We start from the raw sequence: 23177 nt of genomic DNA on the forward strand, positions 1-23177 counted from the left end.
TAAGAGAGTGAGGGTAAAAATTACCCTCACCAGTAGCATCTAACTCAACAGTCTGAACAAACTTAATGAAACAGAATAAATTTTATGATCTCTTGCTGATGGTTGATTCACTATTGGCCTATTTTGATTTTCTGCTGAAGAGTGTTTTCATTCCCATTGGTAATATTTTCTCCTGATTGCTGGTAATCTTAAGAAAAGTGTAAATCAAAACTTTCCAGCAAGAGGAGGAATAGGAACTCCACTTTCACTAAGTATCTGCATTGCATTAAACCGTTGGACCAAAAAAACAGGTAGGAAAACAATTGTGCTCTTGTGTTTGAGATGATTTGCTCAGTGTAAATAATTTCTGGACCTTTCAGAAACTACAGTGCCTCATTTTCCTTCAATATGTAGATTCATTCAATACTTGCTTAACACAGGAATTTAGTCTTTCCCTCAATTCACTTTGATCTGAAGAGGAATTATTCTTTTTAATCTAAAATTATTCTCCCAGAAGGCATGGAATGCTGATTAATTCCCCCTCCCTGTTCTTAATCCACAATAAAGCACAGTACAGTCAGAACTCATTAGCCAGGCTCACTTTACATTGTCACTCATGCTTACAAAACAAATCAAAATTAAAATCAATCAGTAGAATATTATCCTCTCTGTTCATTTTTCTCATTATATATTTACCCATAGTGCTTATTATCCAGACTTATCCAAAGGACAACTGTGTTTAACAGTTGGTTTTAAATTAAACTGCAAAAAGAAACCTGCTAGCCAAGAAGTACACACATGTAATTGCTAAAGACATTTAGAAAAATGGGGAACAACTCCAAAGTCGTGTAAACGACTTCATGGCCCAAGTGAAATCAATCCAAACCTGGCTCTTTAGTGACATATGACTAACTTGCATTGAAGTTTGCACATTTTCACAATGCTGTAAATCTGTTTATGAGGTTAAACTTCAGGTCATGGCCAGATATGTAACTGACAAATTCAAGCTTTCCAAATGTTGTTTCAGTAGCAACAATTACCTTTACGTTTAGCTTACAATACATGTCCATAATTTAAACAGAATCTATGACAGGCAAATATTGAGATCTGTTTCCAGTGTGCTATTAACAAGTGCACTGAACATGGAGCTTGCGCCCACAAGGAATAGCTGATGGGGCAGCATTGCTGCACTTACGAGTAAACTCAATAAACACAATCAGATGAAACAAAAAGAAAGATGTGCAGATAGTTTTGGATGGAGTTGGATGAGGTTCATGTTGAACTTTACAACTAACACTGATCTGTGACTTGTTTGCTGAAGATTTTTCAGTAATTTTAACTGATTGGTGTTGATGATTTGACCTGAAGTTTAACTGCTATTCACACAAGTCTTGGACGATCAGGCATGGAGTACTGAGGCTTTCGGAATATTAAACCTGTCCCACATTTTATCATAGAAATCAGTGAGTATTGGAAATCTCAACATTCATACATGAATGCAGGCTTGATGTAAAAATGGTGTAAATTAGAACTCATCCCCATGATTGGACTGAAGTGGTGGGCAAGCTCCAGTCACTCAGCACCTGTTCTCAATGCTGCTTCAAGCACTGCATCTCCCTAACATTTAAATGTTACTCATGATTGATCTGTTCTGAGCAGAGGACCATCTGGCACTTCGTACTGCTCTGGCATTCAATATAAGCATTGGTGATCATCTCTGTCAATAGCTTATAGTGATCACCAACACTCCCCCCACCCCTCACTCACACACATCCCTTCATATTTACTGTGTGAAGAAATTTATCTATCTCCAAGTATTCAGGGGCATGGCTTCCACTGCCTTTTGGAGCAGCAAATTCCATATGTTCATGACCTCTAGTCAAGAATGTTTTTCTCATCTTAGTTCTAGAACTTTTGCCCTGTTTTTTGAGACTGTGACGCCTCTTTCTAGACATCGCAGGCAAGGCAAACATCATCCCATATCCTATCCATCTTACTCTATATTGCAATGGTTCCCTTCCATTATTCTAAACTTCACTGAATGTACAAACTAATATTCAGAGTGGTCTTCCCTTGTATTGTAGTTTCACCATCTGAGGAATCAATCTGATGAAACTTTGCAGCACTCCTTTTCTGGAATGTATATCCTTTTCTTTAGGTAGGAGGACCAAAACTCATCAGACCAGTTCCTCATTTATTGTAGCAAGGCGTCCTTGCTCCTGTACTTAATTCCCCTGCTATGAATCCTGCTATACCATTTGCCTCCTTAAGTGCATGCCTGTTTCCAGTGATAGATCAAACCTTAAAGTAAATTTATTATCGGAGTACATATATGTCACCATATACAACCCATAGATTCATTTTCTTGCGGGCATTCACAGAACAAACAAGAAATATAAATGAATCAGTGAAAGACCGCATCCAACAGGATCGGCAGACAACTAATTTGGAAAAGACCAGGAACTGCGCAAATACAAAAAGAAAGAAAAAAAGAAACAATGATTATAATAATAATTATTATAATAATTTGTCATTTTATCAGGATTTTGAAGAAAATTGTTGATATTGTATGCACAAGTGCGGATGATAATAAATAACACCGAAATTGCAGTAGAGAAGAGAAACAAATTTGAAACCTTAAGAGTAGAAATAGCCCACCTAATGGAGTATAAAATGGAAAACTTGAGCAAGAAAGTTAAGAGATAAACTGAGGAAATACCAAGAAAACATTAAGTTCAAACAAGATATAATCACCCTAACAAAAGCAGGGTAGAATTTATAGATACAATAAAATAGGAGCTTGGTGCATTCAAAACCAGACTAAATAGATCCATCAAATGCACCAGATGAAGAAAACAGAATTATCAGTTTAGAAACAATGAAAAAGGTTTATACAGAACATTAAGACCAAATGCGTACTAAAATGTCACCAACCCTAGGACAGAATTACTAACAAGCACAGAGACAATTTACTTTTGGTCTAATGTCTGGTCAAACAAGATGGCACAAAATCAAGAAGCAAACTGGATTAGGGAGGACAAAGGGAATACAATTGAAGATATGCAAATACCTGAAGTTATAATGGATATGCTAAAACAGTTATAAAAATACTCACAACTGGAAAAATACAGGCGGTGATAACAGTCATCATTGTTGATCTAAAAATGTACTTGCCTTCATCCATACCTAATATTGCATATCAATATATTTTTTAAAAATCCTTAAAAAGTGCCCAAATTTTTGACAGAAGGCAAAACATCTATTTTACCTAAAGAAAAAATCACAAATTATCCATCAAAATACCATCCAATTACTTTTTTTACAAACTACATATAAAATTATAACATCATGTATCTCAGAATTAGTCACTGGTCACTTAGATAACCACAATATACTTACAGAAAGCAGAAAGGGTGCCATAAGGGTATGAAAGGATGTGAAAAAACAATTGATAATAGATTATGTAATTCTAAATCAAGCACGGCGGAAAAGCAGAATTCTTTCATGTGGTAACGTATAATGATTATCAAAAAGCATTTGATTCTGGCCCACATTCAAGATTAACAAAAGCTCTCAGTATATATAAACTATACACAATACTTGTGAAATTCCTTTAACATCAGATGAAACATTGGCATATTATAATCACTTTATCTATTAACAACCAAAAAAGAACAACCACTGTTATCAAAATAAACAGAGGCATATTCCAGGGTAACTCTAACCCCATTATTATTTTAATCTAGCTCTCTACAGTATCGGGTGAATATTGTGTCAAAAATCAAAAACAATGGAACACCTTCTATACATGGACAATCTGAAATTATACGCTCCTTCCTCAGAGCTAAAGCAAGTAGCTCAAATAGCAGAACTATTTTCAAAAGAAGTAAACATGAACTTTGGACTAGGTAAGTGCAGAACATTAAACATAAAGGAAGGTGCAATAGAGCTAATAGAATACAAAACAGGCTCAGGATACAATACAACCGATGGATGAATGTGAAACAGACAAGTATCTGGGATATCAACAAGCAAAAGAAAATAAATCATAGTGTGATAAAGGAAAAACTTTTGACAGAATTTACTTCAAGGCTTGAGAAAATCAGCCAAACAGAGCTCAACAGTAAAAATATAACAAAGGCAATAAACACTTTCACTACACCCATATTAACATATTCTTTTGGCACAATATCTTGGTTGAAAACCGATCAGGAAAATTTAAAAAGAAAAATAAGAATTGAAATGACAAATTTCGGGAAACATTATGTACACTCGAGCGTGCTTTGATTAACATTATCAGGGACAGAAGGGGGAAGAGGAATAACAGACATTAAAAATCTACATAACAGTCAGAATCAGAATCAGAATCAGGTTTATTATCACCGGCATGTGACGTGAAGTTTGCTAACTTAGCAGCAGCAGTTCAATGGAATACATAATTTATCAGAGAAAAATAAATAAAATAAAAATAATAGTAATAAATAAACAAGCAAATCAATTATGTATATTGAATAGTTTAAAAAATGTGCAAAAACAGAAATACTGTATATTAAAAAAAAGTGAGGTAGTGTCCAAGAGTTCAATGTCCATTTAGGAATCGGACGGCAGAGAGGAAGAAGCTGTTCCTGAATCACTGGGTGTGTGCCTTCAGGCTTCTGTACCTCCTACCTGATGGAAATGGTGAGAAAAGGGCATGCTCTGGGTGCTGGAGGTCCTTAATAATGGATGCAGCCTTTCTGAGATACCACTCCCTGAAGATGTACTTTGTACAGGCTAGTACCCAAGATAGAACTGACTAGATTTATAACCCTCTGCAGCTTCTTTTGGTCCTGTGCAGTAGCCCCTCCACACCAGACAGTGATGCAGCCTGTCAGAATGCTCTCCATGGTACATCTATAGAAGTTTTTGAGTGTATTTGTTGACATGCCAAATCTCTTCAAACTCCTAATAAAGTATAGCTGCTGTCTTGCCTTTTTTATAACTACATCAATATGTTGGGACCAGGTTAGATCCTCAGAGATCTTGACACCCAGAAACTTGAAACTGCTCACTCACTCCACATCTGATTGGTATGTGTTTCTTCACCTTACCCTTCCTGAAGTCCACAACCAAAAGAAAGGCATTGGTGTTTCCGTACAACAGCATAATGCCAACAGTCAGGATGCTTTCCAAATTCCATCTATAGAAATTCTCAAAGTTTTAGATGACATGCAGAACCAGATCAAACGCCGAAGAAAGTAGACGTGTTGTTGTGCCTTCTTTGTAATGGCAGTTATGTGCTGGGCCCAGGACAGGTCCTTTGAAATTATAATGCCAAGGAATGTAAAGTTGCTGACCCTATCCACCTCTGATGAGCACTGGCTCATGAACCTCTGGTTTGTTTGTCCTGTAGTCATTAATCAGGTCTGTGATTTTTCTGACATTGAGTGAAAGGTTGGGTGACATTGAGGACATTCTGACTCTTGTAGCTACCTGGACTCTACCTCTTCCCATTCTGTCACATGCAAAAATGTCATCCCCTTGTCTCAATTCTGCCATCTCTGCTGAATCTGCTCTCAGGGTGAGGCTTTTCATTCCAGATCGAAGATGTCCTCCTTCTTCAAAGAAAGTGGCTTCCCTCTGTCCACCATCAATGCTGCCCTCTACCACATCTCTTCCATTTTCTGCATGTCTTCCTGCCACCCCACCAAGGATAGGGTTCTACTTCTCCTCTCCTATCACCCCACGAGCCTCAGCATCCATCAAATAATTCTCCTTAACTCTTCCACCATCTCCAATGGGATCCCACCATCAAACACATCTTTCCCTCTGACTTCTTTCTGCTTTCCACAAGGATTGCTCCGTATGTGACCTCCTTGACCACTCCTTGACCCCCCCCCCCAATATTCCGTTTGGGTAGCCTCCAACTTGATAGCATGAACAACAAATTGTCGAATTTCCAGTAATGCCCCCTCCCTCATCATTTCCATCCCATTTTCCCTCTCTCAACCTATCTCTTTGCTTGCTCATCACCTGTCTCTGGTGCTCCTCTCCTTTTTCTTGCTTCCATGGCCTTTTGTCCTCTCGTGTAAGATTTCCCCTTCTCCTCTTTCACCAATCAACTTCCCAACTCTTCCCCTCCCCCTCCAGATTTCTCCCTCCACTCCCCACACCTTCTAACTCTGTCTCCTCATCTCTTTTTCTCCAGTCCTGCTGAGGGGCTTCAGCCTGAAATGTCGACTGTACTCTTTTCCATAGATATTGCCCGGCCTGCTGAGTTCCTCTAGCATTTTGTGTGATTTGCTTCAGGCGGTTGTTGTGGCTGCACTCAGCCAGATTTTCAATATTCCTCCTGTATGCTGATTCATCGCCACCTCTGATTCAGCTCACAACAGTGTTAGACCATAAGACCATGAGACGTAGGAGCAGAATTAGGCCAGTTAGCCCATGGAATCTGCTCCGCCATTCAATCGGGGTGATCCTGGATCCTACTCAACCCCATATACCTGCCTTCTTGTTACATCCTTTGATGCCCTGACTGATCAGGAAATGATCAAATTCCACTTTAAGTATACCCATTGACTTGGCCTCCACTGCAGTCTGCGGCAGAGCACTTCACAGATACACTACTCTCTGGCTAGAAAATTCCTCCTTACCGCTTTTCTGAAGGGTTGACCCTCAACTCTGTAGCTGTGCCCTCTAGTTCTAGATACCTTCACCAAAGGAAACATCCTCTCCACATCCACCCTATCTAGTCCTTTCAACATTCAGTAGGTTTCAATGAAATTCTCCACAATCTTTTAAGTTCCAGTGAGTACAGGTTTAAAGCTGCGAAATGTTACTCATATGTAAACCGCTTCATTCCCAGAATCATCCTCGTGAACCTCCTCGGGACTCTCTCCAATGACAACACATCCTTTCTGAGATGTGGGGCCCAATACTCCAAGTGCAGCGTGATTAGTGTCTTATAAAGCCTCAGCATTATCTCCTTGTTTTTATATTCTATTTCCCTTAATATAAATGCCAACATTGCACTTGCCTTTTTTACCACAGATTCAACCTGTAAACTAACCTTCTGTGAATCTTGCATGAGGACTCCTCAGACCCTCTGCACCTCTGATATTTGAGTCTATTTGTAATAGTCTGCACTACCGTTACTTTTACCAAAATGCATTATCATGTATTTCCCAACACCGTATTCCATCTGCCACTTATTTGCCTATTCTTCCACAGCAGTACCCATCCCTCCACCTATTTTCGTATCATCCACAAACTTTGCCACAAAGCAATCAATTCCAAAATCTAATCATTGACAAAAAGTGTGAAAAGCAGCAGTCCTGATACTGACCCCTGAGAAACACCTCTAGTCACTGGCAGCCAACCAGAAAAGGCCCCTTTCATTCCCACTCACTGCCTCCTGCCTGTCAGCCATTCCGCTATCTATGCCAGTATCTTTCCTGTAGCACAATAGGATTCTATCTTGTTATGCAGCCTCATGTGTGGCACCTTATCAAACGCCTTCTGAAAATCCAAGTAAATGACATCTACTGCCTCCCCTTTGTCCACCCTGCTTGTTACTTCTCGAAGAACTCCTTCGGATCTTTCAGGCAAGATTTCCCTTTACAGAAACCATGCTGACTTTGACTTATTTTATCATTAGTCTCCAAGAGTCCCAAAACCTTATCCTTAATAATAGAGTCTAACACCTTCAACCACTGAGGTTCGGTTAACTGGCCTATAATTTCCTTTCATTTGCCTTCCTCCCTTCTTAAAGAATGGAGTGACATTTGCAACCTTCCACTCCTCCGGGATCATGCCAGAATCAAGTTTTTCTTGAAAGTTCATGATCAATGCATCCGTTATCTCTTCAGCAACCTCTCTCAGGACTCTGGGATGTAGTCCATCTGGCACTCACTCCTGCTCCCTGACACTCGCGGACCTCTGGCACACTGCTAGTGTCTTTCACAGTGAATACAGATGCAAAGTACCCATTAAGTTCAGCCTCCACTTCTTTGTCCCCCTTTACTACCTCACCAGCATCATTTTCCAGTGATCCAATATCAGTTCTCACCTCCCTTTTACTCTTTGTATAACTGAAAAACTTTTGGTATCCTGCTTTATATTATTGGCTAGATTGTCCTCATATTTCATCTCTCCCCTTCTTATAGCTTTTTTAGTTGCCTTTTGTTGGATTTTAAAAGCTTCCCAATCATCCATTTTCCCACTTTTTGTTTGCTACCTTATCTGCCCTTCCCTTGGTTTCAAACTTCCTTTGTCAGCCATGGTTGCCTACCCCTGCCATTCAAGAACTTATTCTGTGGGACATATCTATCCTGTGCCTTATGAACGATTCCCAGAAACTTCAGCCCTCTCTGCTCTGCCGTCATCCCTGCCAGTATTCACCTGAGCAAGCTCCTCTCTCATGCCTCTGTAACTGCCTTTATTCCATTGTGATACTGATACATGTGGCATATGGTTCTCACTCTCAAATTGCAGTATGAATTCAATCATACTATGATCACTGCCCCCGAAGGGTTCCTTTACGTTACGGTCCCTAATAAGATATGGGTTATTGCACAACACCCAATCTAATATAGCCTTTCCCCAAGTTGGTTCAAGCACATCAAAAAAGCTATTCGCAGGCATTCAACAAATTTCCTCTCTTGAGATCTGACACCAACCTGATTTTCCCAATCCCCTTGCACATTGAAGTCCCCCATTACAACTGTGACATTACCCTCATTACATGCCTTTTCCAGCTCCCATCGCAATGTCAACCCCACATCGTAGCTATTATTTGGAGGCCTATATATGAGATGAGATTTCCTCCTCATTCTTCTGAATTCCAGTGAGTACAGAGCCAGACCATCAAACGTTCCTCATATGTTAACCCTTTCATTCCTGGAATCATCCTTGTGAACCTCTCTGCATACACCACTGTGCCTTCACAATCTTCTAAATCCTTTTCCTTAGTTAATGTCAACACAAAGTATTCATTTAGTACCTCTGCTGACTTCTCTGACTCCAAACAGAAACTCCCTTCTTTATCCTTGAGTGGACCTTTCCTCTCTTTAGTGTGTATTTAATATAGCAGTAATATTTGAGTGATATTGAAAATACATTGTTTGATTAAGCATTCTTTGTTGTTTAAATAATTCATTCTGGTTATATGTAAAAATATGTGGATTGCATACGTCATGCCATACCTATGTGCTTTGCTCAAAGTAAAAAAATAAAGTTAGTCTTGCATTCCCGGTTCCCTTGCTTTCCTTTCAATTAGTTTTTATGTTTTGGAGTTACAAAACATGACACTTAGGTATTAGGTATCATTAATATAATTCTAAAATGTTCTGGCATTCTCCTTGATCCTGTTCAGCAAGATATTTCATAGCCCCGTTTAGCCGTTCTATTTGCCTGCTTGATCATTTTCCTGCTATCTTAATGTTTGACAAAGGTTCAGTGTGATTTCAGCTACTGAAATTTTACATATGCTTCCTTTTTCTTCCTGACTAAATTTAGAAACTCTCAGGTCATCCAAGGTTCCCTTACCTTGTCACTGTTCCTTACCGGAACATCCAAATCTGGAACTCTAAACAGCTGGTTTTTAAGCATCTCCCACTTGTCAGATGTGGAATTGTCCAAAAGCAGCTGCTTCCAATCGACAACATTAGCTTCTGTCTTATCCTGTCATAATTTGTCTTCCCTCACTTTAGTATCTTCCCACAAGATCCAATTTTGTCCTTGCTCATACAGTAATGATCTTAAAACACAATGAGTTGTGTTTACTATTCCCAAAATGTTCACCACCTATCAGAATCAGGTTTAAAATCACTGGCGTATGTCATGAAAATTGACGTTCTGCAGAAGCAATACACAGCAAAACATAATAATAAAAACTATGTTACAATAAGCAGTGTATATAAAACAGAAAATGAAATTAAATTAGTGCAAAAAGAGAAGAAAAAATACTGGGGAAGTGCTCATGGGTTCATTGTCCATTCAGAAACCTGAAGGCAGATGGGAGAAGCAGTTCCTGAAACAACCCTCTGACTCTCAATACAGGGGCTCCTCAGGGCTGCGTACTGAGACCCCTCCTTTACTCCCTGCATACCCATGACAGTATCGCCACCCACAGCTCCAATCTGCTACTTCAATTTGCCAATGACACTACATTGATTGGCCTTATCTCAAACAATAACAAGCTGGCCTACAGGGAAGAAGTCATCTCTCTGACACAGTGGTGTCACGAAAACAACCTCTCCCTCAATGCTGCAAAAACAAAGGAGCTGGTTGTGGATTACAGGAAGAATGGAGACGGGCTAGCCCCTATTGACATCGATGGACCTGGGGTTGAGAGGAACTTTAAGTTCCTCGGCATCTACATCACTGAGGACCTCAAGTGGTCTGTACACACCAGCTGTGTGTTGAAAAATGCACAACAGCGCCTCTTTCACCTCAGACGGTTGAGTAAGTTCGGTATGGGCCCCCATATCCTAAGAACTTTTTACAGGGGCACAATTGAGAGCATCCTGACTGGCTGTGTCACTGCCTGGTATGGGAATTGTACCTCCCTTAATCACAGGACTCTGCAGAGAGTGATGCAGACAGCCCAGCACATCTGTAGTTGTGAGCTTTCCATGATTCAGGACATTTACAAGGACAGGTATGTAAAAAGGGCCCATAGGATCATTGGGGACCCAAGTCACCCCAACCACAATTTATCCCAGCTGCTACCATCCGGGAAACGGTACCATAGCATAAAATCCAGGATCAACAGGCTCCGGAACAGCTTCTTCCACCAGGCCATCAGACTGATGAACTCACACTGATTTGAGTGTACTCTATATTACATTGACTGTTCTATTTATTATAAATTATTCTAAATTACTATGATGATTGCACATTGCACGTTTAGATAGAGATGTAATGTAAAGATTTTTACTCCTCATGTATGCGAAGGATGTAAAAATTAAAGTCAATTCAATTCAGTGTGTTTCTTCAGACTCCTGTAACTCCTCTTTAATGGTAGCAAATGAGAAGAGGGCAAGTCCTGGGTGATGGGAGACTTTAATGATGGATGACACCTTCTTGGGGCATTGCATTTTAAATGCGTCCTGGATGATGGGGAGGCTAGTGCCTGTGTAGGAGATGACTGAGTTTTTATCTTTCTGCAACATTTTCTGATCCTGTGTAGTAGCCCCTCCATACCAAATGAGTGTAGAAGGAGAGCAGTGGGCTAAGCAGGCATCCTTGAAGTGCACCAGTGTTGATTGTCAATGAGGTGGAGATCTTATTTCCAATCTGCACAGATTGTGGTCTCCCACTGAGGAAGTCTAGGATCCAGTTGCAGAGGGAGGAGCAGAGGTCCAGGGTTTGGAGCTTGTTGATTAGAACTGAGGGTACGATTGTGTTGAATGCTGAGCTTCGGTTAACAAACAGCAGCCTGATGTAGGTGTTACTATTGTCTAGGTGGTTCAAGGCAGAGTGGAGAGACGGTATGATTGTATCTGCTGTAGACCGATTGTGGTGATAGGCAAATTGCAGAGATCCCAGGTCCTTGTTTAGAAAGAAATTGAATTTAGTCATGACCAACCTCTCAATGCACTTCATCGCTGTAGATGTGAGTGGCACTGGGTGATAGTCATTGAGGCAGCTCACCCTGCTCTAGGAGATTGTCACCCTTTTGAAGCAGATGGGAACCTCCGACTGGAAGTTTGAGAGATTGAAGAGGTCCTTGAACCACTCAATGGTTGGGATGGCATAGGTTTGGTGTTGTTTCACCAGGTACACCATCAGGGCCTGATGCATTACGAGGGTTCACCTCTTGAAAGATGTTACGATGTCAGCCTCTGAGACAGAGATCACAGGGTCACCAGATACTGCAGGGATTCACATATTGTAGCTTTAGCGAAGTTCTCCCTTTCAAAGCATTCCTGAAGTCATTGAGATCATCTGGGAGTGAAGCATTACGGCTACTCATGATGTTAGGATTCACCTTGTAGGAAGTAATGGCCTGTAAACCCAGCCAGAGCAGTGGTGCATCCAATTCTGTCTCTAACCTGAATCGGAATTGTTTTTCACCCTTCCATAGGTTGTACCTGGACCACCAGCCTTGAGATTTAGATCTCAGTGGACTCTGAATCTCCTGGCTCATCCATGGCTTTTAATTTGGTACATTCTCTAAGACACTCACTCACCCACACAGGTCTTGATCAAGTCAGTGACCACTGTGGCGTATTCATTCAGATTTGAAGATAAATCCCTGAATATTGTCCAGTACACCAACTCAAAGCAGTCCTGTAAGCACTCCTCTGCCTCCCTCAACCATGCCTTCTTAGTCTTCACCAGTCATGCTGCAGTGTTTAGTCTCTGCCTATACATTGGGTGTAGAAGTACAGCCAGATGATCAGTTTTTTCAAAGTGTGGACATGGGATGACACAGTAAGTGTTCTTAATGGTGGTTATAGTGTTATAGTGGTCACATGGGTTGGCTCATCTGTTCCCACAGGTGATATGTTGGTGGTGGTTGTTCAGAGACATCTTCAAGCTGGCCTGGTTGCAATTCCTGCAAAAACATCTTATTACTTCATTAATTATACTTTTTCTGCTTAACAATCACTGTCAACAATTGGCTATGGCTTCCCTGTCGGAGTTGAGCTTTTGAACTCCTGTACGACCTGGCATTTTTGCAAAGGGAAGTGAAGTTTCGAAGGCTGTGGCGTGGTGTGTACAGGGCAAATTGAGGTGGTCGGGTCTGAACTAGAGAGCGGGGAATGAGCCACTGCTTGGCCATTCCTGGAGCGAACTTGGAGGGAATTCGATTTGGCAGGACCAAGGCGAGAAGTGATGATGTAGAGACAAGGTGGCAGGGCCCAGACCTGGGTCTGAGAGGGAGGAAAGACCCAAGCTTTGATCAATTTAAGCGCTGAGCTGAACTGGAAAAGTTGGGTATGGGTCAAATTTAGGTGGCAGAGCACTGGCCTGAGAGCATATCGAATCTGTAAGGTCCATGTCTGAGAGTAAGGTCGAGATAATTTAAGTGACAGGCCGGACCATAAATGACAGGGTGTCAGGGCTGGAGGCGAGGGACAAGCCGGTTCAAATTGCTGTGCCATGAGGTTTACTCAACTCTGTGCTGAACTTCAACTCATTACTCCATGAGGTTTGCACCGAACTGTGGCTGTGGCCTGCAGCCATCAGAGTGTGAACTCACTGTTGTGAACGTCAGTTCTGAATGCTAATTGCTTACTTTTATTACTTGCACAGTTTTTTCTTTCTTTTTTTTCTCTTTGCACTTCAGGTGTTTGACAGTCTCTCGTTTTAATGGGTTCTATTGGGTTTCTTTAGAAAACAAATCTTAAGGTTGTATAAAGTACACCCACTTTGTACTTTGATAGGGAAGACATCAGGGTACACAGTTCTGAGCCTGTGATATTTGCTCAGCTCCTCCAGTGCCTGCCTGACATTGGGCTGAGGTGGAATGTATACCGCTAGCAGGATGATGGCAGAAAACTCCCTCAGAAGATAAAGTGGATGACATTTGACCGCTATATGTTCCAGGTCGGGTGAGAAGGACTGAGACAGAACACCACTTTTGTGCACCACAATAAGCTTTTCAGTCTGTCAGCTGACCTGTCTCATTTCCCAAGATCAGTATGTTTTCTCTTCTGGTTGGACTCTCCGCATACTGTTTCAAGAGTATGTACCTCTTGGATGCACTGAAAGATCCCACCCCATCTATGCTTCTTGTCTTAAGGACATTCTAACATACTGGGGAAGTTGAATTCCCCACTACTACAAACCTGTTGTTCCTGACCCTTGCTATAATCTATCTATATATATGTTCCTCTGCTCCCTTTGGGGGAGCCTATCATCTAATCCAATCAGCCTAATTCCACCTTTCATATTTCAGAGTTCCACCCAAATTTCTTCTGTGTGCAAGTCCTCTAGGCTGTCCTCTCTGAGCACTGCTGTGACATTCTCCCTTATCAATTGTGCAACCCCATTCATCTCTCACCACCCTCCCTGTCATGCCTAACAGAACAAAACCGAGGAACATTGAACTTCCATTCTTGTCCCTCGTGCAACCAGGTCTCTCCGATGACAACATTGTTTCTCCATGTACTGATCTCAGCTCTAAGTTCATCTTCCTTACCCATATTTCTTTTAGCAATGGCCCAATAGTCCCACCATCTTCATTCACCTACCCCTTGCTGTTCTTCCTTTCAGTCTTACTTGTTAGGCCAATTTTATTTGCCCTCAACCCTACCACCTGTAGTCCAGCTCCTAGTTAAGGCTGTTGACTCTCTCCAAAGCTGATCTCTCAATGTAGATTGGCATATTTTCGCCTTCCTTCTTCTTCCTGAAGTGAACTTTCCTTGTACTGACATTGAGCAAGAGCACGTTGTTGCAGCACCACTCAATCTGGTGTTCTATTTCGCGCTGCTCATCGCCAATAGCAGTGGTATTATTGGGAAATTTGGAAATGGCATTGAAGCTGTGCTTAGGCACCAGGTTATCTGTGTTAAAGTAGAGAGCTAAGCACAGAGCCCTGAGCTGCACATGGGTTGATGGCCAGCGAGGCGGAAACGTCACTGAGATTGAGGTCTGCAAACATGGAAGTCAAGTATCCACTTGCAGAGACAGACACAGAGGCCCAGGTCTTGATAGAATGATTGTGCTGCATGCTGAGCTGTAGACATGAGCAGCAGCCTGACATATGGATTTCTGTTGTCGAGGTGGCACAGGCCGAATAAAGAGCTCGAAAAATCAAATCTGCTGTTGGCTTCTGGCGGCAGGCAAAACGCAATGGATCCAGGTAATCTCTGAGGCAGGTGCTAACTTGTACCATAACCAACATCTTGAAGCACTTTATTTTGGTGTTAATTAATCCACGCCAATCGATTATTTAATTTTTTTGTAAGACTTCATCAAAGTCTTTCTAAGTCAGGGTTTGCCAACCATTTTTATGACATGGACCCCTACCATTAACTGAGTGGACTGTGAAGTCTATGTTGGAAAGATGTCCAATAAGGCCTCTGTTAGCTGGGCTGCACAGTCCCTCAGCACCTGCAGCTTTGCGTGTGTTTACCCAGTCCTCTCCACCTCGGCTGCGGCAAGACAGAGGAAGAGAGGGGACTTCTCTCAACGTCACATCATTCAATTGGTCAGATTGTGCACTGAAAGCATTCAGCCTATCAGGAAGGGAGGCATCACAGTTGTCGACGTGCAGAGTGAACATCTTATTGTTCATGGCTCGTATACGTTGCCACATGCACTGCATGTCCCTGGCGTCTGTGTCTGTGGATACTTGTGATTTGTCTTCTTGATGGCACAGGAGAGCATGGCTCTTGCTAACCTTACTGTCATCCAGACCCAATCCGAAGGCAGCATGCTAACGTCTAAGTAGTGCATGAATCTCTGCAGTCAGCCATGGTTTCTGGTTTGCCCTGGTAGTGTAGTGTTTACTCACGGTAACATCCTCAATGCACTTTCCTATGTAGCCAGTCACCGATCCCACATATTCATCAATGTTGACTTGACGATTGTAAGCAGTCACCTCCCCAAATATGCTCCAGTCTATGCCTTCAAAGCAGTCCTACAATGTGAGGTAGCACCTTCTGGTCGGGTCCTGATCTCTGTGAACTGGTTTAACCAGTGGTCTATATGCAGGGATTAGCAAACTGCATCTGTGGTCTAAGTATCTGAGGTAAGGGAGAGGGAGAGCCTTGTGGGCTCCGCAAATGTTGGTATAGACCAGGTCTAATATATTCCCTCCTCTGGTTCTGATATTCTCCTGCAGATTTCTGAACAGCCCACAGAACAATAAACACAACCTCATTACCTGACACCTGACACCTTGCCCTACTGCCCCGTTTATTATTTATTGTAATGCCTGCACTGATTTTTGTGCACTTTATGCAGTCCAGTGTAGGTCTGTAGTCTAGTGTAGCTTTCTCTTTGTTTTTTTTATTACGTAGTTCAGTCTAGTTTTTTTGTACTGTGTCATGTCACACCATGGTCCTTGATGCACCATCAATAACTCTCCGAGACGTGAGGCGAGATAAAGGCTTTTATTGGCTGGAAGAAAGAACAAGCAGCAATTGACCACCACACTACATCCTGGAGACTGAGGGCAGGGCTCAGGCTCCAATCGCCTTTATACCGGGGTCTGTGGGAGGAGCCACAGGAGCAGTCAGCAGTGGGGGGCGTGTCCAGACAGGTATATGTAGTTCACCACAGTCCTGAAAAACGTTGTCTCATTTTTACTGTGCACTGTACCAGCAGTTATGGTCGAAATGACAATAAAAGTTGACTTGACTTGACTTGACTTGATTATTCCTTTTACTGTATTTTTTGTGTAATTTATCGATTTTTATGTCTTTGCACTGTAATGCTGCCACAAAACAGCAAATTTCATGTCATATGCCAGTGACAATGAATCTAATTCTCATTCTGATCCTGATTCTATGTTCTTACCAATGCTAACTTCCCTCAGCTCTTCATCTTTATTAGATTCTTGGTTCCCAGCATTTCTGAGACTTTGATCCCTACCCTCAAAACCAAAGGAAAATACAACTAGTAACCTCAATCACTTCTGGCTTTGACCTTTCAACCTCCAATTGCCATTGGACTATCATAAATTTGTACTTATTTGTTTATTGTTTTGTTTTTATTTAGAGATACAGTACGGTAACAGGCCTTTCCAGCCCGTGCCACCCAATTACACCCATGTGACCAATGAGCCGTGCGTCTTTGAGTTGTGGGAGGAAACTGGAGCACCTGAAGGATACACACACGGTCACAAGGAGAACGTAAAAACTCCTTACGGACAGCGGCAGGAATTGAACCCGGGTCGCTGGCATTGTAAAGGATTACACTAACTGCTAAGCTACTATGCTGCCCATTGCTTATTTATACATTTAAATAAAATACATTTCTTGTATTTCTTATGTATTTATTAACCTCAAAACAATCTCAAATAATGGTCCCATAAGGGTCTTGGCCTGAAATGTCGACTGTACTCTTTTCTGTAGATGGTGTCTGGCCTGCGGAGTTCCTCCAGCATTTTGTGTGTGTTATTCAAATTATGGTAAGGGATATAATATTTTAACATGCAGCATTCTCACATTTTCATTTTCTCTGAGAAAGCATTAACTTTGTGCCTGCTTTGTGAGAGGACCTAGGTCAGTGTTACCCAATCTTTTTTATTCCAACATCCCCCTAAAGCACCTTCATACTTGCTAATGCCCCTCTAACGCACAATATAATTTCCGGTACCCCTGTAGTGTAAAAACATGTCTACCATATACTAACATGAGAAAAATGATCCTGCTTTAAATCTTTATTTGTCTTTAAACCTAGCTTACACAGTACCTGTGTGCTGTACAGCAGCTTCGATATCAATGTGATCTTTGAGCTTGATGGTTTTTAGCAAGAGTTGGAATATCTGGTTCAAGTTGTGACAGCGAAAGCCTTAAGTGTCCACACGTAACCGTGTCCAAGTAGTTTCTGTTTTTTTGTGAGTGTGTAGTTCACTGCACTGACGCCTCTTTCAACAAGGTAAGAGGATAGAAATGCAATGAAGAGAAGTTTGGCTCCTCTCAAACGACCAGGAAACTTCGTATCATAGTGTACCCACATACCACAAATGCTGGCATTTTTGAAAAGCATTTTTGTTTCATCATTCTGAATTTTTGATAATTTCTTTTTGCAAGTTCTCTTCCTGTTCTTCCGTATTGCAAAGAATTTCCAGATTGTTCAAATCTTGGAATTGATTCTGAAAATCCTTCTTCAGTGATTGAAGTTGTAAGCAGTACTCTTGCAAATCACTGTCTGTGAAGGGGGGTGCCATAAATTCCATGCATGGAAACTGTGAGAACATTCTTCTCCCAATTTTCTTTTATATATCCAATCTTCTGATAAAAGAGGATGCTGCACTTTTTTCCTGGATTGAATTGAACTTCTCACCCTGTAGTTTCATATTTAGAATGTTGATTTTGTCATACAGATCGTACATATGCCACATCTCCATGTAGAAATTCAATCCTGTTTCCCAAACGCTCGCTGACTTTGAACAAAAATTCAACCACAGTGTCAAAACGATCGAAGAAACATTTTATGAAGCAACCTTTTGACAGCCAACACTCTTCAGTGTGAAGATGGAAGCATTCAAACTCTTCATCGCTATCTTGGCATAACTGGTGAAATATTCTGCTATTTAATGGATGAGCTTTAATTTTGTTGATAGGAGATATTACTAGAGTCATGCTTGAAAAAAGTCACTAGCTGAGGATTTTGGCTGCGAGATGTTGACAATGAACAGCACAGTGGATTGCAAATGGACTTGGAATTTCTTTTTTCAAAAATGCCACTAAACCAGTGTACATTGTACTGTGTATGTAATCAAAATGGCTTCTTTGGTTTGCTAGAGTAGGAATGCTTTTATGTCTGATAAGTGTTTTTTTTCTCGCAGTTGTTTAGCTTTGGACTTGCTGATATGGGGATTGTATTCATTTGTTAACCAATGGGGAATGTTATTTTGTCTTGTGGGGCTGGGAGCTTGGGGGGTTTCGCGGTCTTTAGAGGAGAGGCGGGAAGGAGACGCCGAGGAAGGTGGACGTGCTGCACTGCTCGGTCGACCACCAGGGTGGTCCCAGGTGCAAGGACGTGGAGGTCGGAGGCAAGCGATGAGGGGTCGAATGGTTCGATGGTTGAGCTCCAACGATGTGAACGAAACTGACTGAACTTTGATAAGTTGGCGCCTTTTGCTTTATTTTATTTTCCTTCATATATACTGTATTGCATAGTACTCTTTTAGTTTTAGTAAAATCTTTAAAGTGTATTCTGTAGCGGTATCTGGTGTGAGTTTGATATTGTGTGGTACACGTGGCATAAACTTGATTCTCACAGCACCTGCGTGTACGGGAGGTGGGGGTGGTGAGTGGCTGGATCTCCTTTTCCCTTAGACATATACCAGCCTGTTGGGGAAGTGTTACACCAACATGGTGACTTGTCATACATGGTGCTCCATCTGTTGCACAAGAAATCACGTCCTCATTGGAATACTTTAATCCTCAAAATACATTTTGAGCTTGTCGTAGATGGATTCGTTGTTGATATTTGTTTTTAACTTTTAACACAAGTGAATTTCTTCATAAACTTTTACATTTTTGTAAAACTGACCATATACCAATAGCAATGCCTCATCCAGTTATATCCTAAATTCTCATTTTTTGTAACTCTGTGCATATTAAATCCTCAATGCCATCACTCATTTCGTCAATACAATGAGCTACAGAGTTATTACTCAGAGCAAATGATTTAAAAGTACTGGTATCCATTTTGAACACTTCTGATACAGCAAGCATTATTAATCTTTACCAATTGTATGAGATTTTCCACACTTTGTAATCAATTTGAAAATGCTGTAAGAAGCAATGAGACCACTATCAAGGTCATTTTTAGCTTTCTCGGCCAATTACTCGAGTGTGCAATGCTTTTCAGATGCCTCTTCTATCTTCTAGAACTGTATAGTACCATAAGTAGCCTTTTCAGGGTGTCTTTTATAGAAGTGTTCCTTCAATTTTGATGGTTTCATGGCTTCATTAGACAGTACAATATTACAAATAAGATACATGGGGCATCATTGATCTGACAGCAATGGAATAAAACCATACTCCAGGTATGTAACATTGTGTTGACACACTTTCTGTAGTTTCTGTTTCTTAGCAGGATTAGAATTCAAGGCTTCTCTGGCTTCAGACTCATAGAAATCGTGCTATATGTATTTATCAATCATTAACGGGGCTAAAGTAAAATAAAAAATTGACACAAACTGGGAACGTCTATCAGATGATGATGATGGAGCGAAATGACATAGTTGGTCAGGTCTCATGCCTCAAGCTAGGGTTCCGCTTAGTGACATGTAACCACCCCCGTTGGAAATCACTGATCTAGCTGGTGTGTACGTTGTTAATAACCAAGGCCAATGTTAGACATTGTTAGACGCCAATTCCTCTCTACACTTGTCTGACTCTCTTGTTATTAATTTGGCACCAGAATGTGTGATGACACTTGTGGGTTGTCCCCCACACACCCTGGGGTGTGTTGGTTGTTAACGCACATGACACAATATATTTTTAGGAAACTGGAGGAGAGCTGCTTTACTCCTGTTAGAATGTTGCCGTGGTTACTGTTAGAACCATTTGGCAGAGGAGATACAGTCTTAGATTAAATTTAACCAAAGGACAGTATCCTTGTCAGGACAGCAGACCCTTAGAACTACACAGACTGTCCATTGAGTATAAGTTTCTTATACACTCTCCCAGCAGTTTCTTTTTTTCCCATCATGTCAACTTACCATTGGAATGTTACACATGTGGTGGCACTTTCTGCCCCTAAATCAGCAAGTTGTCAAAGTAAGGCCTACTTCAGAAAGTTGACCGCAATGTTCTTGGCTGACACTCTCAAGCAGCAGTGAGGCATTCAGGATGGTGTAGTGGCACAGCTGGTAGAGTTGTTGGCCCACAGTTTCAATGACCCGAGTTCAATCCTGACCTCTAGTGCAGTTTGTGCATTCTCCTTTAGACCAAACAGATTTCAACTGGTTATTCCGGTTTCCTTCATTCCAAATACATGCAGATTAGTAAGTAAATTGTTCGATGTAAATTTCCCTTTGTGTGCAGGTGAGGGGAATGATTCAGTAAGATTACTAAAGTATTAATGTATTTAAGTACATAATAACTGGCACAGGCTCAGTAAGTCCTTGCTGTATGATTCTATAACCTATTCCACTTCTTAGCTGGATATAAAGATTCCACAGAATCATTTTGAAGAAGAGAATATCAATACTTATTGATCAATCAATAATGCTGAAACATTTCTACAGTACTATTTCTAAATACTTTCAATCCACCAAAAGTCTGTTATATTTCTAATGTCACAACAGTGACTATATCTGTTTACAAAGAAATTTGGGATGTCCTTAGTCTGTGAGAAAAGAAGCATAGAAATACCAGTATTTCTTTATAAAGAGCCATTCCTAGATGCTCCAGATACAGTACTGTGTACAAGTCTTAGGTACGTGCAAAAATGTTCTGTAAACCAAAGATGTTTTCAAAAATAATGCAACGATAAATTTCTATATATCAAAAGATTTACCATAAGGAGCAGTAAGCAGTAAAAAACTAAATGAAATCAATATTTGATATGACCACCCACTGCCTTTAAAACTGCATCAAACTGGTAGGTTGTTCCAAGCATCTCGGAGAACTTGCCACAGTTCTTCTTCAGATGTCGACTGCCCCACTTGCTTCCATCTCTCCAGATAACCCCAGACTACCTCAATAATGTGGAGATCAGATCTCTGTGGAATCTGAAAACATGTAAAAAATTCAGGGCCCCTAAGACGTTTTGCACAGTACTGTATAAATGTAATTGTTGGTTCTATAGCTATGTTTGCTTCTAATATCTCAATTTTTTATTGTTATTTTATTTATATGTAAAAGACCGTGATAAATTCTTCTTGGATCTGCATCTCTACATTAAATTTACATTGAGATTCTTGACTAGAAATGCAGTGTTTCACATTGACCTTAAACATATTTATATTCAAATTTGGAACACCATTCCATATAAATATTTTCTTTATCAATATATTAAAATCAATTTGATATATTCTTACACTGAATGCAGAGTATTATGCAAGTGTTTAAACCAAACACTTGTATCTTTCATGATATTAGTTCTTATTCATCAGTGGTATTAAACAGTGGCAAATTAGTAGCATTGTAGGTGACAAAGTAAGAAATGATTTAATTGCTCTGCAAGTTAACAAAACTTCCGATAGAAAGTGGATCTTCATCTTGGAACCAGCTTGTAGTGAAAATTGTTGCCACAAATCATCTGTCAATTTTCATTAAATTCAACTTGCAGCTGTAGCATAAAGGAGGTTGTAATAAATTATTCTTTGCTCGTGTGAGACCAAAGCAAGTTTTCAAATTCCCAGTCTTTGTATGGCACCTACAGTATATTTCATTCAAATCATCATTCATCCTTGTCAGAATTCCCAATGCACATCAAAACATTGTGTTAAAATCAGTGATCCAAATTAAACACCCACTGACCTGGTTCCAAACTGATGGCTTCCTCTAAGGATCAGTCGTCTAAACACTCTTCACCTAGGAGGTGATAGAATGAAACATTCTTTGGGTCGGTAATGGAAAGATGTTCATACTGACACGACAAAAATCACCAAAGGATTGGAGTGCATTGATTGATAATGATACTTCATCAAAAGTTTAAGGACATAAGACATCCGTGTTCTTAGAGACTGCATTCCTAATTTGGACTTTTTTCAAGGGAAAGAAACATTTTTAAACTTCAGTAAACAACAGTGCAAATATATCTTTGATCTCAGTTGAATAATTAGTGGGTGGTTTTATATTAACTGAGAAAGTTAAACAAAGCATTCCTTTATTGTATTACACAGATTCACTATTAACAGCTACCCTACAAGGTACGGTATATATTTCAGAGAACTCAGTGAGTGAGGAATTTAGCTGAACGTGTTATGGCTACAATAAAAGCAAAGTAAAGGTGACCAGAATTTCTTTAAGGTAGAAGCCTAGCTCAAATGAAAATCTATTTTATTTAGCACAATATACATGTTCAGGTATGTTTGTCAAATAAATTGAAAAGTTAGACCATAGCACTAGTATTTTGTTTATTGTGCACTATTCACAATAACTCACCTCTAATTTTCTGCACAAATTTGCACACACCTTAGCAGATTTCATGCTATCTAAGAAGAGGCATGTTTGTGTCCCAAAGTACAACAGCAGTCCTCAAGCAACAGGACTCAGTGACAGCACATGGTGTGCCTAGTTCAAAGTTCAAAGTAAAATTTATTATAAGAGTATTTACATGTCACCACATACACACTTGAGGTTCATTTTCCTGTGAGCATACTCAGCAAATCCACAGAGCAGTATCTGTAAACAGGATCAGTGAAAGAGCAAGAGCATAGAAAACAACAAACGGTGCAAATGCAAATATAATTAAATAGCAATAAATAACAAGAGCATGAAATAACAAGATAGAGTCCTTAAAGTGAGAACAACAGGCAGCGGGCACACAAGGTTTTGCTGGCAATAAGTGTTTCCTGGTGGTTCCACAAGAGACAGATTTGTCCACACTTCATCTTGAAAGTGCCATCT

Source organism: Hemitrygon akajei, chromosome 9, assembly GCF_048418815.1.
Source record: "Hemitrygon akajei chromosome 9, sHemAka1.3, whole genome shotgun sequence".
Classification (NCBI taxonomy): Eukaryota; Metazoa; Chordata; class Chondrichthyes; order Myliobatiformes; family Dasyatidae; genus Hemitrygon; species Hemitrygon akajei.